At 45.1% G+C, this 21,166-nt stretch overlaps 1 pseudogene; it reads right to left on the bottom strand.

The window, feature by feature from the left end:
* Window positions 1-400: 400 nt before the first annotated feature.
* On the bottom strand, window positions 401-563 carry LOC149434365 (U2 spliceosomal RNA; annotated as a pseudogene).
* Between the last annotated feature and the right edge of the window lie 20,603 nt (window positions 564-21,166).

Consider the following 21,166-nt stretch of genomic DNA (forward strand, 5'->3'; position numbering starts at 1 on the left):
GACCCACACCCTCCATCCTGTGAAAAATAAAACACACAAAAAAGTGACAAACGTGGGAGAAGAAATAAATTAAGTAAATAAGTGGTCATGCAGACTGTGCACTGGCCAGGCCCTGAGGCCCGTAGCAAAAATTGCCCAGAACTTAGCCAAAAAGGCGCAGTGCAGGAAAAGTGTTTGAACGCAGTGACCATGTGCCTTTTCACACGCTGGGGTCCCACACCCAAATGTTACTAAGAGCACCCCTAAGACGACCACTCAGGGGGCACTGGTTCGCGGACTTTCTGCCTCCCCGGCCCCTGGCCAGACAAGGTAGATCCGCTCAAATCAGGAGGAACTGGGCCCCTCCGGTTTTCCAGGGGGGAATTACTCCAGGGCCCCAGCAGCCTGTGGGCGCCTCGGTTTCTGTTCCAGCCTGTACTAGCCATCAGGACCCCCATCATACCAGCAGGGGTACTATACAACCAGTCATCCCCGCAAAGCTAGAATGATGGTGGAGCGCCCCCACTGGACACTGATAAGAACAGATACTACACTTGATCTTAGCCAAAAGGCCGAGAAGCGATTAAGAGTGTATGAGTGTAAAAGCAATTAGTGTTAAAAAAAAAATCTTCCTAACCCCCCCACAAGTAGGTCAGTGTCACTATACCCTTTAGGTGATACATTAGGGCTGTTAAGTATAATGTTGTCACAGGGTCACTTTAAGCGTGTTTCTGAGCCACCATGGTCTCACTATGCAAATACCAACTTCCAAAAAAGTCGCAATATTTGCCACCCCCACATTTCTGTGAGAAGCGCGGAGATGTGCCGAAGCTGTAAGAAGCGTGGTATTTGCATACTGTCAGCAGGGGGTTTCTAGTGTGCTCCAAGAGAGGATTGAAAAACATAGGTACAAGTAGCTTGTGATGCCAGCACTTGCATGACAATGTTGGTTTATACAGGTTTTTGTTACTTTAAAGAACTGTTTATGTCTTCTGGGTATCCCCTCTCATTATTTTTTTAGTTTTCTTTTATTCATTTACAGAAACATGAACAAAGGTTGCATTTACAGAATTTTCAGAAATTGCTTATACAAAAGTGAAGAAATTGTCGGCACTCCTGCTGTATTTTTTGGCACTACTTTCTTGAAATTCACATGGACAGTCCAAACAGATCACCAACCGTTTGAGGCCACTTAGGGCAGAGGGGTGTCCAAACTTTTGTCCTTCCTGGGCCACATTGGAAGAAGAGGAATCGTCTTGGGGGGGGGGGGGGTTATAAAATACACTAACAATGAGAGCTGATGAACAGAAAAAGTTGGGCAGATCACAAGTTAACAAGATCACTGATATAGATAATGTATGGAACGTTTTGTGGCAGAGATATGTCTAGCATAGAGCAGAAGTAGACTAGAAACATTCTAGAGGTCCTAGAAAAGGCTAGATGGTTAACCAAATATTCCAAAGAGAAGATGGGACTTTCAGGGTGCATGAACATGAATACCAAACATCAAAAAGTTATATAATTTTTCTTAAACACAAGAAAGGAAACAATACAGAAACATAAAAACAATTTCAGTTCTAAGAATACCAGCTGAGATTCAAACTTGGTTAGGTAAATGTAGTTACTCCCTACATGTTTCGCCCTCATGGGCTTCCTCAGGGGATATTTTTTGAGGAAATTTCTACCGCCATGGCAGTCTAAAGGTATATCAAAGGAAAATTGTTCAATTACCAAACAACTTTAATATATCCAATACAAGGTATTTAATCAAATATATATATATTATTATACAGTATTATTATTATACAGTATTTATAAAGCGCCAATAGTTCGCTCAGCACTGTACAATACAATGGGGGACAGAACAATAACAAAACATTGCAAAACATGAGGGGATTGAGGGCCCTGCTCTTTCGAGCTTACAATCTAGGAGGGAGGGGATGGTGGCAGAGGAGGAGATAGCTGTGGGGGATGGGGTGGTAGGAAGAGTGGAGGAGGTCGGCAAGTTAGCAGGGGGTGGGGTAGGCTTCCCTGAAGAGATGGGTTTTCAGGGTGCGCCTAAAGGAGAGGAGAGTAGGTGATAATCTGATGGGTTGGGGCAGGGAGTTCCAGAGGATGGGTGACACCCTGGAGAAGTCCTGGAGGCGGGCATGGGAGGAGGAGACCAGGGAACTAGAGAGAAGGAGGTCTTGTGAGGAGCGGAGTGTGTGTGTTGGGCGGTACTTGGATATTAGGTCAGTGATGTAGTTCGGGGCAGTATGGTGGACGGCTTTATACGTCAGTGTTAGGATTTTGAATTTGATCCGTTGCGCAATCGGAAGCCAGTGGAGGGATTGGCAGAGGGGGGTGGCGGAGATGGAGCGGTTGGAAAGGTGAATGAGTCTGGCAGCCGTATTCAGGATGGACTGAAGCGGGGATAGCCAGCGGTGAGGCAGGCCAGTGAGGAGGGAGTTGCAGTAGTTGAGTCGTGATATGATGACGGAGTGGATGAGCTGTTTAGTGGTTTCTGGAGTTAGGAACGTGCGGATTTTGGCGATGTTGCGGAGGTGGAGTCTGCATGTTGCGGAGGTGGAGTCTGCACGAGTTTGTTAAAGATTGGACTTGGGGCTGTATACATATATATGGGACTCAAGGGTTCATCCTGGATGTGAAAACTCACGGAGCTAGGAGAAAATGACCTAAAAAAAGATCTTAATTGGCTTACACGTCCAAAACAGTTGTAGAGGATATAATGGACATCAAATATCATCTAGGCATAATGGGATAGACAAAAAAAAAAAGATTAATTAAATTTAACGGAAGATATGAAGAGATCATATTTCAATAGGTTGAGGTAAACTTTGGGCAATTTTACCTGTTAAATGTTTTAGAAGGATATATAGGTATAACCTAACAAAGATCTGTTTGACCTATACGTGACCCAGACTAGAAACATTCTAGAGCTCCTAGAAAAGGCTAGATGGTTAACCAAGCCCAGGAGACAAACGGCCACGTTTCGAGGGACAGAAATTGGGTTTACTGAGCAAATAAACTGTAAAATATCGGCCCAAAATATTGTACCCATCTGAGTAATACAACTTCATTGATGTTTTTTTTAAATATAAAATTAAAGAGGGCAACATAAGACTAGTGCAATATATACATATATATTTTTTTAAGAAAAACTTTGGGCATTCCCCGGCTCTAAAGAGAACATAACATAAAAGAACAATCCCAACTGTAGTCACAACTCCGAGCACTGAAATCACAGGATCGGCGCATGTCCCAGGCAACATATTTATGTTGCTGAGCCTGGCTGTGCCGCCCACCCACAGTAAAAGTACTCTGGGCGGGACGGCAAGTGGTTTATACTCCTGAAATACACACACTGGCCACCTTGCTAGTACCGGTTTGGACCCCCTTTAGACTTCAGAACTGCCTTCATTCTTCATGGCATAGATTCAACAAGGTGTTGGAAATTTCCTCAGAGATTTTGGTCCATATTGACATGAGTTACTGTTGCCTTTCTATCATCTCAGACCAGTCTGCCCATTCTCCTACGACCTCTGACATCAACAAGGCATTTTCCTCCACACAACTGCCACTCACTCAAGGTGGCCAGTGTGTGTATTTCAGGAGTATAAACCACTTGCCGTCCCGCCCAGAGTATTTTCTCTTTTTTGGACCATTCTCCATAGAGATGGTTGTGTGTGAAAATCCCAGTAGATCAGCAGTGGGGCGGGGCACTCACTGGGTATTTTCTCTTTTTTGGACCATTCTCCCTAGAGATGGTTGTGTGTAAAAATCCCAGTAGATCAGCAGTGGGGCGGGCACTCACTGGGTATTTTCTCTTTTTTGGACCATTCTCCCTAGAGATGGTTGTGTGTGAAAATCCCAGTAGATCAGCAGTTTTTGAAACACTCAGACCAGCCTGTCTGGCACCAACAACCATGCCAAGTCCAAAGTCACTTAAATCCTCATTTCTTCCCCATTCTGATGCTCAGTTTGAACTTCAGTACGTCTAGATTCCTAAATGCTTTGAGTTGCTGCGATGTGATTGGCTGATTAGCAATTTGTGTTACCAAGCCATTGTACCTAATAAAGAGGCTGGTGAGTGTATGTTTACCCAAATTAAAAAAGGATGTTTAACACAGCCTCCCACAATGGCCACCAGTCGCTGGGCCACTGAAAATAGTCCCTGCTGGTAAATGGCCAATTAGCTGTGTTTGCTTCCTAGAACAAAAGTTTGGAAATCTACCATGCAATAGGGTGCGTGGTCTCATTCTCACATACCCTGTTTCCCCTAAAATAAGACCTACCCCGAAAATAAGACCTAGTTGGGATCAGGGCTTTTTTTCCAGCCGGAACCCCATTCAGCCACTGGCCCTGCGCACACCCATATCTACTGTCTCTTGTAAACACAGAAGCGCGGCTGAAGTGACAGCACCATCCACTCCCACAGAACCCCCCCTACCTCTGTACTCACCGTCCGCTCCCACAGAACCCCCCTACCTCTGTACTCACCATCCGCTCCCACAGAACCCCCCTACCTCCGTACTCACCATCAGCTCCCACAGAACCCCCCTACCTCCGTACTCACCATCCACTCCCACAGAACCCCCCTACCTATGTACTCACCGTCCGCTCCCACAGAAACCCCCCTACCTCTGAACTCACCGTCCGCTCCCACAGAACCCCCCTACCTCTGTACTCCCCATCCGCTCCCACAGAACCCCCCTACCTCCGTACTCACCGTCCGCTCCCACAGAACCCCCCTACCTCCGTACTCACCATCCGCTCCCACAGAACCCCCCTACCTCTGTACTCACCATCCACTCCCACAGAACCCCCCTACCTCTGTACTCACCATCCACTCCCACAGAACCCCCCTACCTCTGTACTCACCATCCGCTCCCACAGAACCCCCGGTACCTCTGTACTCATCATCCGCTCCCACAGAGCCTCCCTACCTCTGTACTTACCGTCCGCTCCCACAGAACCCCCCCTACCTCTGTACTCACCATCCACTCCCACAGAACCCCCCTACCTCTGTGCTCACCGTCCGCTCCCACAGAACCCCCCTACCTCTGTACTCCCCATCCGCTCCCACAGAACCCCCCTACCTCTGTACTCACCGTCCTCTCCCACAGAACCCCCCTACCTCTGTACTCACCGTCCGCTCCCACAGAACCCCCCTACCTCTGTACTCCCCATCCGCTCCCACAGAACCCCCCCTATCTCTGTACTCACCATCCTCTCCCACAGAACCCCCCTACCTCTGTACTCACCGTCCGCTCCCACATAACCCCCCTACCTCTGTACTCCCCATCTGCTCCCACAGAACCCCCCTACCTCTGTACTCACCGTCCGCTCCCACAGAACCCCCCCTACCTCTGTACTCACCGTCCGCTCCCACAGAACCCCCCTACCTCTGTACTCACCATCCGCTCCCACAGAACCCCCCTACCTCTGTACTCACCGTCCGCTCCCACAGAACCCCCCTACCTCTGTACTCACCGTCCTCTCCCACAGAACCCCCCTACCTCTGTACTCACCGTCCTCTCCCACAGAACCCCCCTACCTCTGTACTCACCGTCCGCTCCCACAGAACCCCCCCTACCTCTGTACTCACCGTCCGCTCCCACAGAACCCCCCCTACCTCTGTACTCACCGTCCGCTCCCACAGAACCCCCCTACCTCTGTACTCACCGTCCGCTCCCACAGAACCCCCCTACCTCTGTACTCACCGTCCGCTCCCACAGAACCCCCCTACCTCTGTACTCACCGTCCGCTCCCACAGAACCCCCCTACCTCTGTACTCACCGTCCGCTCCCACAGAACCCCCCTACCTCCGTACTCACCATCCGCTCCCACAGAACCCCCCTACCTCTGTACTCACCATCCACTCCCACAGAACCCCCCTACCTCTGTACTCACCATCCACTCCCACAGAACCCCCCTACCTCTGTACTCACCATCCGCTCCCACAGAACCCCCGGTACCTCTGTACTCATCATCCGCTCCCACAGAACCCCCCTACCTCTGTACTTACCATCTGCTCCCACAGAACCCCCCCTATCTCTGTACTCACCATCCGCTCCCACAGAACCCCCCCTACCTCTGTATTCACCGTCTGCTCCCACAGAACCCCCTACCTCTGTACTCACCATCCACTCCCACAGAACCCCCCTACCTCTGTGCTCACCGTCTGCTCCCACAGAACCCCCCTACCTCCGTACTCACCGTCCGCTCCCACAGAACCCCCCTACCTCGGTAGTCACTGTGGGACAGGGAAGGAACAGATATCTGCGGGTGCAGTATGCAGTGTGTTTAGGGGGCATCTCCTCCTGCAGTCTAAGGCATGGAATCCAGGGGTGATCACCGGCCAGTGGGGAAGAGGCGGAGCGGTAAGTAGGTGCACTTGGTGCACTGTGTGGGAAGATAGAACTCGAAACCCGAGTTACTATAGAGAGGGGCCGGCTGCTGACAGCTGTGTTTTGCAAAGCTAGCTAACCATAGGAGGTCAGTGGAGGGGGAGGGGGGGATGTGCAAAGGTGAGCTGCAGTCAGGTGTTGCAGAGGTAAATTGAATCAGGTGAGTAGCAGACGGTGCATAGGTGAGCTGCGGCTGGGGGGTGCAGCTCACCTATGCAATCCACCTTTGCACCCCCTGGCCACAACTCACCTCTGCATCCCACGTCTGCAACTCACCCCTGCACCCTGTCTGAAACTCACCTGTCAGGTCACCCCTGCAACACCTGACTGCAGCTCACAACTGTCATCAGCAGGCCCTCTCCATAGTAACCCTCATCCACAACTGCCTGCAGCTCACCATGTCCACACCTGGACATTTAAAAAATAAGACCTACCCCAAAAATAAGTGCTATGCAGGCCATAGACGGGTCAAAAATCGGCCGATCTTTCGGCCGAAAAAAAATCGGCCAATTTTCACACCGTTAGTGGGTTAATTGGTTGGCCGTTTTCAGGGGTTTTGCACATTTTTTTTATAGGTAAAGTTGGAAAAAATCGTCCGATTTTTCCGATCGGCCAATTTTCCCGGCAATGATGGGCAAAACGGCCGATCGTTTTACCAATAATAAATCTGCGCATGAGCCGTGACCTGCAAGAAGAAGAAAAAGAATAAAAAGAAGAACAAGAAGAAGAAAAAGAAGAATTCCAGTCCATTATTATATTTGACATGAAAAAGTATTGCGGTTGCAACAATGTATCTATTTGTATCCGAAAAACCATCTGTATCTGAAATGGATACAAATGGATACAAATGGATACATTGTTGCAACCGCAATACTTTTTCATGCCAAATATAATAGCGGAGCTCTCTGCAGGGACAGAAGTAATTAAATGCCGGCCGTAGACGAAAATCAGCCGATTTTTTTTACCGTTGGTGGTAACGTCGGCCTATTAAATGACAGATTTTTTGTTTTTTGTTTTTTTTTTAAACGGACGGTTTTCCACCCGTCTATGGCCTGCACTAGTGTGTTTTTTGAGCCAAAAAAAACATAAAACAGTGTCTTATTTTTGGGGAAACATGGTAGGTAGGTTATACACAAGTATTTTCAGGCCAAAACCAAAACAGTAAGACTAGAAATCCTCTCCACACCTTCTCGTTATTTCAAAAATAATCGCTATAGCGCTCCAGCCACATAAGATGTTGGCTTCCTATAAATGACTTTTGTTTTCCCGTTGACTTTTTATGTTTCTGCTCAATTAATGCGAACATAAACAAATTAAGCCTGATGACTCCTGGCGGCCTTTGCAGGCCTCTGTGACTTACGACGGCTATGGCCATTTCGGACAAAGTTGTAAGCGCAGCATTTTCCTTTTTTTTTTTCTTTTCATCCTCCTCCCGGGGAGTACAATTTCAGTGCCGTTTTCCATTAAATAAGCCATTGTAATCATGTTGGGTTAATAGAAGAAGTAAAATTGCCTCTCCTTTTACAAGACATTAGAGCAAAGCTGTATTATTAAAGTTTTCTTGTGGACAGGGCATTTAAAATACATCTTCAATGGCTGACGCAAGATCTTTCATTAGTGCTGACAGCCTTTCAGCCCTTAATAGGCTGTTCACTTCTGGGGTAGAAATTTGCAGACTTTTATGTTTTTTTTCTTTCTTTTTTTCTCCCCATCGAGTGAAGATAGTAACATGGTGTTTGAAACATGATTTAAAGAATCAGTGCGCTTGTAGAAAATATCTGTCACTCTGTCCCACTCACCTTCGTGTAAGAGTTGTGACATAGCTATCGCTGTTACTGACAAAGATATCTCAGGTATGATATCACGGGTATGATATCTCAGGTATGATATCACGGGTATGATATCACAGGTATGATATCACGGGTATGATATCTCAGGTATGATATCACGGGTATGATATCTCGGGTATGATATCACAGGTATGATATCACGGGTATGATATCACAGGTATGATATCTCGGGTATGATATCTCGGGTATGATATCACGGGTATGATATCACAGGTATGATATCACGGGTATGATATCTCAGGTATGATATCTCAGGTATGATATCTCAGGTATGATATCACGGGTATGATATCTCAGGTATGATATCACGGGTATGATATCACGGGTATGATATCTCAGGTATGATATCACGGGTATGATATCACAGGTATGATATCACAGGTATGATATCACAGGTATGATATCACAGGTATGATATCACGGGTATGATATCTCAGGTATGATATCACGGGTATGATATCACGGGTATGATATCTCAGGTATGATATCACGGGTATGATATCACAGGTATGATATCACAGGTATGATATCACAGGTATGATATCGCAGGTATGATATCACGGGTATGATATCACGGGTATGATATCTCGGGTATGATATCACGGGTATGATATCACGGGTATGATATCACGGGTATGATATCTCAGGTATGATATCACGGGTATGATATCTCAGGTATGATATCTCGGGTATGATATCACGGGTATGATATCACAGGTATGATATCTCAGGTATGATATCACAGGTATGATATCACAGGTATGATATCTCAGGTATGATATCACAGATCTGATATCTCAGGTCTGATATCTCAGGTATGATATCTCAGGTATGATATCTCAAGTATGATATCACAGGTATGATATCTCAGGTATGATATCACAGGTATGATATCTCAGGTATGATATCTCAGGTATGATATCACAGGTATGATATCTCAGGTATGATATCTCAGGTATGATATCACAGGTATGATATCTCAGGTATGATATCTCAGGTATGATATCTCAGGTATGATATCACAGGTATGATATCTCAGGTATGATATCTCAGGTATGATATCTCAGGTATGATATCACAGGTATGATATCTCAGGTATGATATCTCAGGTATGATATCACAGGTATGATATCTCAGGTATGATATCTCAGGTATGATATCACAGGTATGATATCTCAGGTATGATATCACAGGTAGACCTGCTTTTATTGCACCCGCAGAAACAGTCTAAAAGCAGCATTAAACCCCCAAAAAAACAGAAAAACCTGTAATAAAATACATGCCAGTGCAAAACACCAACACAAACAAGGGGGCTCTCCTGGGGAGAGAGCAAATATGCTAATTGGATACAATGCTCTCTCTAAGTTGAAATAGTATGGTCCAAAATCATCATTATTGATGAAAGCGGGGGATGGTGGGAGAGGTGATCTGTTGGATCAGTGTGGCTGAGCCAACAAACTGAGCTGGCCTTCTGGCTAAGATCAAGTGTAGTATCTGTTCTTATCAGTGTCCAGTGGGGGCGCTTCACCATCATTCCTGCTTGTGGGGATGACTGGTTGTATAGTACCCCTGCTGGTAGGATGGGGGTCCTGATGGTTAGTACAGGCTGGAACAGAAACCGAGGTGCCCACAGGCTGTTGGGGCCTGGGAGTAATTCCCCCTGGAAAGCCAGAGGGGCCCAGTTCCTCCTGATTTGAATGGATCTACCTTGTCTGGCCAGGGGCCGGGGAGGCAGGAAGTCCGTGAACCAGTTCCCCCTGAGAGTGGTTGCCTCCGGGGTGCTCTTAGTAACACATGGGTGTGGGACCCCAATGTGTGAAAAGTGCACATGGTCACTGATTGAACCACTTCTTCTGCACTGCGCCTTTTAGGGCTAGGCCTTTTGGCTAAGTTCTGGGCAATTTTTGCTATGGGCTTCAGGGCCTATCCAGTGCACGATCTGCACGCCCACTTATTTATTTTATTTATTTTTCTCCTCACATTTGTTACTTTCACTTTCATGTGTGTTTTATTTCTCACAGGATGGTAGGGTGTGGGTCCTCGGGCCTACCCTGAAGTCTAGGGGGAGGATGTGTGGCCTTTTGGTTCCTTCCTCCCCTGTCCCTTGGGTGTTTTCTCTTCGGGAGAGCCCCCTGACCTAGTACTTGGTGGCTGGCTTCGGCTGGCCACAAAGGAACGGGGTCCGCCAGGCCTTTTGGCTAGGCGGACCACATGGGAACCTTGTCCCTGTCAGGAGCTTCGTGCCCCGGGGGATCAGGGTAGAGGTCCTACCCCTACGGGGGGAGGACAAAGCACACCCCTAAGTACACTTTTTTGTGTGGTGTTCTGCATTTGCACGTTTTTTGTGAACACTTAGGGGTTTTTCGTTTTTTCACACGTTCGCGGACTTAAAAAAAAAAAAAAAAGTGTCTTGTGCTATAGATAACAATAGGGTCAAAACACTTTCCCTAATGTTCCCCAAGGATGAAAGGAATATGCAAATTAGAGGGACCATGGTCCTTTGCAATAGAATTTTGGCTGAGTGAACTTGTGCCATAGCTAACAACTGGCTGGCTAAGATCAAGTGTAGTATTGGTTCTTCTCAGTGTCCAGTGGGGGCGCTCCACCATCATTCCTGCTTGCCGGGATGAATGGTTGTATAGCACTCCTGCTGGAACAGAAACCGAGGTGGCCACAGGCAGTTGGGGCCCGGGAGTAATTACCCCAGGAACGCCAGAGGGGCCCAGTTCCTCCTGGTTTGAACGGATCTACCTTGTCTGGCCAGGGGCCGGGGAGGCAGAGAGTCCGCGGAACAGTGCCCCCTGAGAGTGGTCGCCTCGGGGGTGCTCCTAGTAACACATGGGGATGGGATCCCAAGTGTGAAACATGCACATGGGCACTGCTCCAAAACACTTTTCCTGCACCGCACGTTTTAGGGCCCGGCCTTTTGGCTAAGTCCAGGGCAATTTTTATACTACGGGCCTCAGGGCCTCTCCAGTGCACAATTGCACGGCCACTTTTTTTAAATTTTTATTTATTTAATTTATTTTTCTCCCATGTTTGTCACTTTTTCACTTATGTGTGTTTTTTTTCTCACAGATGGTAGGGTGTGGGTCCTCGGGCCTACCCTGAAGTCTAGGGGGAGGATGTGTGGCCTTTTGGTTCCTTCCTCCCCTGTTCCTGGGGGGGGGGGGTCTCTTGGTACTTGGTGGTTGGCTTCGGCTAGCCACAAGGAAAGGGACCACCCAGCCAGGGGCGGACTGACCATTTGGAAACTCGGACACTGCCCGAGGGCCCAAGGCCAGTAGGGGGCCCCATGAGATGCCCCTGGTACCTTTTTCATAGGCTTTTTTGAGTTTGGGCAAGGACACAGGGGCCCCATGATTCCCTATTGCCCGGGGGCCCCATGAGTTGTCCGTCCACTTCTGGGGCCAAACCTCCACCATGCGGACCACCTAGCCAGTCCCTGTCAGGATCCTCGTGCCCCAGTGGATCAGGGTAGAGGTCCTACCCCTTCGGGGGGTGGACAAAGCACACCCCTAAGTGCACTTTTTTGTGTTGAGGTGTTTTGCACGTTTTTTGTTCACTTTAAAAAATAAATAAATAAAGAGACAAAACATGAAGTAAAACTTCAATGTCACGATTATTACAACATCGATTATTTTGGATGTTTTGCCCGGACATACACTTTAGGCCAAACTTGAATCTCTGTTCTTCTCAAATGCCATTTTCATTTGCTATCAAAATCCTTCCGCTATAACCCATCGCAATCTGCCACCCATAGTTACATTTGTTTCCCAGGTTTGAACAACCAAACAATCAAAATTACAATTGAAATTGATTAAAAACAAAAAACCCCGACAGCATTTCCACTCAAAAGGCATATTCAATCAATTTCTGTGCCAGTTTTGATCATTTTAGCCACTTGACTTGGGAAACGTAAAACTGCAGGTGGCAGATCGCTGTGGTTGAAAGGTGATGGAAAGGAAATTTTGAAATGAAAAAAAAAAACAAAAACATAGAATGGACTCGTGAAGAATGTGAATATTTATTAAAAATATATGTAAACCCAAAACTTTTCTTCATCCCATTTTGGATGGAATGGTTTATATTTCTGTAAAGTTTTGGTTTTGCTGTCTGTGCCCCATTGGGGAGGTTTGCCTTCAAATCTTGTCCCAGAACTTGGGATGGTCTACCCTGCAGTTTCCTTACCTCTTTGCTGCTGTGGTTCTGTCATTCCATTCAGTTCCATTCAGTGGCTGCAGAGCCTGGCCAATGACGTCACCCATAGGCACACCCAGGGGCGGACTGACCATTTGGAGGGCCCAGGGTCAGTAGGGGGCCCCATGAGATGCCCCTGGTACCTTTTTCATAGGCTTTTTTGAGTTTGGGCAAGGACACAGGGGCCCTATGATCCCCTATTGCCCGGGGGCCCCATGAGTTGTCAGTCCGCCCCTGGGCAGACTATGGGGCAGCCATTGTTGGCTGTCCCTCCTCTACTGGAAGCCGGTCATGTGACCAAAACAGATTGGCTTCAGAATAGGTAAGTATAGGCATCTTTCCTTTCACATGGTAAATAGAACAGTCTTAGAATGGGGGTTGAGTAGATTTAAGTTTAGTTTGGGTATGACTTCAATGCAAAATCGTGTCCCTTAGAATTCAATGCAAAAATCACGTCCTATTGACTTCAATGCAAACTCGTGTCCCATAGAATTCAATGCAAAAATCACGTCCTGTTGACTTCAATGCAAACTCGTGTCCCATAGAATTCAATGCAAAAATCACGTCCTATTGACTTCAATGCAAACTCGTGTCCCATAGAATTCAATGCAAAAATCACGTCCTATTGACTTCAATGCAAAAACACCTCTATTTAAGTTTTTTTTGAATATTATATATATTTCATTTTATTTTCTGTCTAATTTTTATGTGTTATTTTCTATAAAAGTTATTTTACATTACGTTTTGTATATTTTTAAATTCATATTCCTTTAAATTCATGATATTAATTTAAAGGTAGAATATATTACAATTATACATAAAAAAAAATTATATTTATATATATATATATATATATTTATATATATATGTATGTATATATACAAATTTTTTAAAAAAACTGTCCCTTTCAGTTTCAGTTTTCGACAAATTCAGAACGTCCTCAATTTTTCAGTTTCAGGCCAGAATTTGGACCACTAATTTCCAGCTATCCAAAATAAATAAAAAAATAAAAATTTTTTCCTCTTAAAACATGCTAAAAACAAAACTCATTACTGTTTGGGTATGACTTCAAGGCAAAATTGCATCCCATTGACTTCAATGCAAAAACACCTCTATTTAAGTTTTTTTTAATTTTATATATATTTCATTTTATTTTCTGTCCAATTTTTATGTGTTACTTTTTATAAAAGTTATTTTACATTACGTTTTGTATATTTTTAAATTCATATTCCTTTAAATTCATGATATTAATTTAACAGTCAAATATATTACCATTGTGTATTAAAAAAAAAAATACATATATATATAATATTTTAAAAAGCTGTCCCTTTCAGTTTCAGTTTTCGGCAAATTCAGAACGTCCTGAATTTTTCAGTTTCAGGCCAGAATTCATTACTGTTTGGGTTTGACTTCAATGCAAAATCGTGTCCCATTGAATTCAATGGAAAAATCATGTCCTATTGACTTCAATGCAAAATTGCATCCCATTGACTTCAATGCAAAAACACCTCTATTTAATTTTTTTCAATTTTATATATATTTCATTTTATTTTCTGTCCATTTTTTAAGTGTTACTTTCTATAAAAGTTATAAAATATTATCAGCCCAAAAAAGGGTTATTATAAGCGTTTTGCAGATAGAAAAAAAGGTGCTGATAATGATAACTGACTTCAATGCAAAATTGTGTCCTGTTGACTTCAATGTAAAATCGTATCTCATTGACTTTAATGCAACATTGCATTCCCATTTACTTCAATGCAAAATCCTGTCCCATTGACAAAAAATGCAAAAACACCCCTATTGAATTCAATGCTAAATCGCATCCCATTGACGGCAATGCAAAAACACCCCAACTGACTTCAATGCATCCCATTGACTTCAATGCAAAAACACCTATATTTAAGTTTTTTTTCATTTTATATATAGTTCATTTTATTTTCTGTCCAACCATTGAAGGGGAATGGGACGCGATTTTGCATTGAAGTCAACAAAACGCAATTTTGCATTGAAGTGGGGTATGACTGCAATGCCACCTTAAAGCAGCCAGTGGACTTGTCACCAGCCATACTAAACTTATTTTCATTCCACTCCTTCAATGGGACGCGATTATGCATTGAAGCCAATAGGGGGCGTTTTTGCATTGAAGTCAACAAGACGCAATTTTGCATTGAAGTCAGTCAGGGGTGTTTTTGCATTGAAGTCGATGGGATGCAATTTTGCATTGAAGTGGGGTATGACTGCAATGCCACTTTAAAGCGGCCAGTGGACTTGTCACCGGCCATACTGAATTTATTTTCATTCTACTCCTTCAATGGGTTGTGATTTTGCATTGGAGTCAATAGGATGTGATTTTGCATTTAATTCAATGGGACACAATTTTGCATCAAAATCAATGGGACATGATTATGCATTGAAGCCAATAGGGGGCGTTTTTGCATTGAAGTCAACAAGATGCAATTTTGCATTGAAGTCAGTCAGGGGTGCTTTTGCATTGAAGTTGATGGGATGCAATTTTGCATTGAAGTGGGGTATGACTGCAATGCCACTTTAAAGCGGCCAGTGGACTTGTCACCAGCCATACTGAATTTATTTTCATTCCACTCCTTCAATGGGTTGTGATTTTGCATTGGAGTCAATAGGACGTGATTTTGCATTTAATTCAATGGGACACAATTTTGCATCGAAATCAATGGGACATGATTATGCATTGAAGCCAATAGGGGGCGTTTTTGCATTGAAGTCAACAAGATGCAATTTTGCATTGAAGTCAGTCAGGGGTGCTTTTGCATTGAAGTTGATGGGATGCAATTTTGCATTGAAGTGGGGTATGACTGCAATGCCACTTTAAAGCGGCCAGTGGACTTGTCACCAGCCATACTGAATTTATTTTCATTCCACTCCTTCAATGGGTTGTGATTTTGCATTGGAGTCAATAGGACGTGATTTTGCATTTAATTCAATGGGACACAATTTTGCATCGAAATCAATGGGACATGATTATGCATTGAAGCCAATAGGGGGCGTTTTTGCATTGAAGTCAACAAGACGCAATTTTACATTGAAGTCAGTCAGGGGCGTTTTTGCATTGAAGTCAATGGGATGCAATTTTGCATTGAAGTGGGGTATGACTGCAATGCCACTTTAAAGTGGCCAGTGGACTTGTCACCGGCCATACTGAACTTATTTTCATTCCACTCCTTCAATGGGATGCGATTTTGCATTGAAGTCAATAGGATGTGATTTTGCAATGAAGTCAATGGGACACAATTTTGCATTGAAACCAATGGGATGCGATTATGCATTGAAGTCAGTCGGGGGTGTTTTTGCATTGAGGTCAATGGGATGCAATTTAGGATTGAAGTCAATAGGACACGATTTTGCATTGAAACCAATGGGATGCGATTATGCATTGAAGTCAGTCAGGGGCGTTTTTGCATTGAAGTCAACGGGATGCAATTTAGCATTGAAGTCAATAGGACACGATTTTGCATTGAAACCAATGGGATGCGATTATGCATTGAAGTCAGCCAGGGGCGTTTTTGCATTGAAGTTAATGGGATGCAATTTAGCATTGAAGTCAATAGGACACGATTTTGCATTGAAACCAATGGGATGCGATTATGCATTGAAGTCGATGTGACGTGATTCCAGTGACGATAGATTCCTCAGCAGCCCGTATCAATAGACTTTCCAGCATACATTCAATGCTGGAGGTGCCAGAACTGCGTTCCTCCTTCATGGACCCTAAAAGTGACCTTGGAGGAAAAGGAGGATAGCAGATGACGAGGCCTTGACTTTTCCAAGAATGACAATGATTCCTTCTCTGGTATACAGATGGGGGGTGCGCACATAGATCCTAACTTCAAACAGTTAACAAAAATTACATTACAACACAATACCTGAAATTGAATGTTAGTAGAACCTTCCAGTTTAGGTTTTCCTCCGTATTTCCAGTGATAAAACCTGCCGTATGTAAGAATTATGTTCAGATTCAATTAGTGACAGTCAGCAGAATAATGGCAGTTCCTTTTTTCGGTGACCACCGCCCGTGCTCTTCTTGGAGTCATGCGTATGACATTGCAGGTTAATTGTTTTAATATGAGCGCTGTACGGTCTCCTATGAACTAATTCTACTGGAAATGCTATAAAAAATATTAACTTCTCCGGTACATTCCACTGAAAAGACCGACTTTTTAAAACGCGAACCCAAATACGGCATCCTAAATGAAGGCATTAACGTAAGTTTATGTCAAATCGGTTACCCTTCAAATGAAGAACAAATGGGTTTGAGATCTTTGCTCGGCCATTACAGAGGGACGCTAGATAGACCGTTATTTTCTCAATTGAGTTAACATGCCGTAAACTTTTATAGGGCTGCGCGGCGGCATGCAGTGCATCTGCCAAAAGTGCATTACGGGATCCAATAACCATTAATACAAGTGGAACACTTGTGAGCTGCGAGAGCCGCGGAGTGCCATCCTTATGCAGGCCATAGACGGGGAGAAAAACGGCCGATTTTTCTTTTAAAAAACGAAAAATCGGTCGTTCAAGCGGCCGACGTTACCATCAATGGTAAAAAAAATCGGCCGATTTTCATCCCGTCTACAGCCAGCAAAAAGTGTCCCTGCAGAGAGCTCCGCTATTTCTTTGACAGTTCTTTGACAGTTACAGAGGTTGCAACAATGTATCTATTTGTTTCCATTTAGGATATAGATGTTTTTATTCGGAAACAAATAGATACAATGTTGCAACCTCTGTAAATGTCAAGGAACTGTCAAAGAAATAGCAGAGCTCTCTGCAGGGACACTTTTTGCTGGATTCCTCTTATTTTTCATCCTTCTTCTTCTTCTCCTTCTTCATCATCATCCTCTTCTTCTTCATCTTCTTCTTCATCATCCTCCTCTTCTTCTTCTTCTTTTTCTTCATCATCATCATCCTCTTCTTCTTCTTCTTTTTCTTCATCATCATCCTGTTCTTCTTCATCATCATCATCATCCTCTTCTTCTTCTTCATCATCATCATCCTCTTCTTCTTCTTTTTCTTCATCATCATCATCCTCTTCTTCTTCTTCATCATCATCCTCTTCTTCTTCATCATCATCATCCTCTTCTTCTTCTTCTTCTTCATCATCATCCTCTTCTTCTTCATCCTCTTCTTCTTCCTCTTCTTCTTTTTCTTCTTTTTGTCTTCCTCTTGCAGGTCACTGCTCATGCGCAGATTTTTTATCGGTAAAAAATCGGCCGATTTGCCCATTATTGCCGCGAAAATCGGCCGATCGGCAAAATCGTCCAATTTTTTTCCAACTTTACCGATAAAAAAACCCGGCCAAAATACCAAAAAACGGCCGAACAAATAGCCCACTAACGATCCAAAAATCGGCCGATTTTCGACCCATCTATGGCCTGCATTAGTCTCTTAGTAATGAGGTTTGTTTTTAGCAAGTTTTAAGAGGAAAAAAGAATTCTTTTTTGTTTATTTTGGATAGTTGGAAATGAGTGGTCCAAATTCTGAAAATTCAGGATGCTCTGGCCCAAATTCTGAAAAAAACCTGAAAATTCAGGATGTTCTGGTCCAAATTCTGAAAAAAACCTGAAAATTCAGGATGTTCTGGTCCAAATTCTGAAAAAAACCTGAAAATTCAGGATGTTCTGGTCCAAATTCTGAAAAAAACCTGAAAATTCAGGATGTTTTACCCCAAATTCTGAAAAAAACATGAAAATTTAGGATGTTCTGGCCCAAATTCTGAAAAAAAACTGAAAATTCAAGATGTTCTGGCCCAAATTCTGAAAAAAACTGAAAATTCAGGATGTTCGGGCCCAAATTCTGAAAAAAACCTGAAAATTCATGATGTTCTGGCCCGAAAATTCAAATTGAAAAGGGACAGTGTTTTAAAAACATATATTTTTTAATATGTAATTCTAAGTAATATATTCGACTTTTAAATTAATATCAGGAACCATTGAGTCCTGTCCGTAATACTTTTTTTATTTGCACTAACATACAATTTTGAGGACAAGGTTTCGGGGAACGTCCCCTTCTTCAGGTCTAAGTAGTCCTGACGTCGGTACTGCTTGGACCTGAAGAAGGGGACGTTCCCCGAAAGCTTGTCCTCAAAATTGTATGTTAGTGCAAATAAAAAAAGTATTACGGACAGAACTCAATTGTTCCTGTCGCAAATGCACCAATGCGGCTACAATCACCTCAAGCAAATTAATATCATGAATTTAACCCCTTCCTGTCTGGACACTTTCCCCCCCTTCCAGTCCGGACACTTTCCCCCCCTTCCAGTCCAGACACTTTCCCCCATTCCAGTCCGAACCCTTTTTCCCCCTTCCAGTCCGGACACTTTCACCCCCCTTCCAGTCCGGACACTTTCACCCCCCTTCCAGTCCAGACACTTTCCCCCCTTCCAGTCCGGACACTTACACCCCCTTTCAGTCCGTACACTTTCACCCCCTTCCAGTCCGGACACTTTTACCCCCTTCCAGTCCGGACACTTTCCCCCCCTTCCAGTCCGGACACTTCCCCCCCTTCCAGTCCGGACACTTTCACCCCCTTCCAGTCCGGACACTTTCCCCCCCTTCCAGTCAGGACACTTTCACCCCCTTCCAGTCCGGACACTTTCCCCCCCTTCCAGTCCGGACACTTTCACCCCCTTCCAGTCCGGACATTTTCCCCCCCTTCCAGTCCGGACACTTTCACCCCTTCCAGTCCGGACACTTTCCCCCCTTCCAGTCCGGACACTTTCACCCCCTTCCAGTCCGGACACTTTCCCCCCCTTCCAGTCCGGACACTTCCCCCCCCCCCTTCCAGTCCGGACACTTTCACCCCCTTCCAGTCCGGACACTTTCCCCCCTTCCAGTCCGGACACTTTCCCCCCCTTCCAGTGCGGACACTTTCACCCCCTTCCAGTCCGGACATTTTCCCCCCCTTCCAGTCCGGACACTTTCACCCCCTTCCAGTCCGGACACTTTCCCCCCGTTCCAGTCCGGACACTTCCCCCCCCCCCCTTCCAGTCCGGACACTTTCCCCCCCTTCCATATGAATTTTTTAGCATTTTTTTTGAGACAGATAAAACTTTATTTTGGTGGTATTTATTCTCCGCTGGGATTTTAATTTTTTTTGCTATGTAAATGAAAAAGTCCAAACATTGTCAGGCATTTGTTAGCAGTAACTCTACAGGCACCAATATTTCCATGAATGGGACACCTCCAAACCAGATCTCTTACAGGGAAGTAGATGCTACCTCTGGGTGATGGCTGAACAAAGATGCTGCTGTCCTTCTGCAAGAACCCCCCCTCTTCTGAGTCACCCCTTGTCTCCGCTCCTCCCAATCCATCTCCAAGCATCGTCAATTTTGCCACCCCCTACCCACCCCCCAGTACTGCTTCTTTTAGAGAATACAGAGCTAAGTGTCCTTTTGTATGGAATGTGTTAATAACAAGAAAAGCACATATATATATCCCTTGCAGCCAGCAACAATATTCCCCCCAGCAACAATAGATCCCCCATCAACCATGGACCCCTGCAACAAAATACCACCCCAGTTACAAAGACCCCCAGCAGCAACAACAGATCTCCCATCAGCCAGCAAATCTCGATCCCCTCCTCAACAGAAGATCAGTATCAATAGACTCTCCAGCACCCCTTGCCATTGTATACATTCAATGCTGGAGGTGCCAGAACTGCATTCCTCCACGTTCCCTCTGACAAAAAGCTCTGACCGCCATCTCTGTGAGAGGTTGGGACATAAGCCCTGCCCATTTCCCCAGCCCTATGTCCAATGAGAGTGCATTAGGGACCGGCCAGGGAGCCCAAAAGAGTAATGAACCAATAGGAATGTGCAGGAGACAGGGCAAGCTCTCACCTGCCAAGAAAAGTTGAAATTGACATGTTACCACCATAGATACAATAGACCCCCCAGCAGTAACAACAGATCTCCCATCAGCCAGCAACCTACATCCCCATCCTCAACAGAAGATCACTTCTAACAACAATAGACCTCCCCAGCAGCAATAGATCCCCGCCAACAACATTAGACCTCCCCAGCAACAATAGACCGCCGCAGAAAATATATCCCCTCCAGTGACAATAGATTCCTCAGCAGCCAGTATCAATAGACTTTCCAACACCCCTTGCCATTGCATACATTCAATGCTGGAGGTGCCAGAACTGCGTTCCTCCACGTTCCCTCTGACAAAAAGCCCTGACCGCCATCTCTGTGAGAGGGTCAAACCAGTGGTGGACTGACAAATTATGGGGCCCATGGGCAATAGGCGATCATGGGGCCCCTGTGTCCTTGCCCACACTCAAAGCACACCCAAAAAAGCCTGTAAAAGGTAACAGGGGCATTTCATGGGGCCCCCTACTGACCCCGGGCACTCGGGCAGTGCCAGAACTGCGTTCCTCCACGTTCCCTCTGACAAAAAGCCCTGACCGCCATCTCTGTGAGAGGGTCAAACCAGTGGTGGACTGACAAGTCATGGGGCACCCGGGCAATAGGGGATCATGGGGCCCCTGTGTCCTTGCCCACACTCAAAGCACACCCAAAAAAGCCTGTAAAAGGTACCTGGGGCATTTCATGGGGCCCCCTACTGACCCCGGGCACTCGGACAGTGCCCGAATGGTCAGTCTGCCCTTGGGTCAAACTGTAAATACCTGACAGTGGGGAAATTGGGACATAAGCCCTGCCCATTTTCCCAGCCCTATGTCCAATCAGAGTGC

The sequence above is a fragment of the Staurois parvus genome, unplaced genomic scaffold (genome assembly GCF_062004578.1).
Source record: "Staurois parvus isolate SC_StPar_1 unplaced genomic scaffold, SC_StPar_1.0 ptg001764l, whole genome shotgun sequence".
Classification (NCBI taxonomy): domain Eukaryota; kingdom Metazoa; phylum Chordata; class Amphibia; order Anura; family Ranidae; genus Staurois; species Staurois parvus.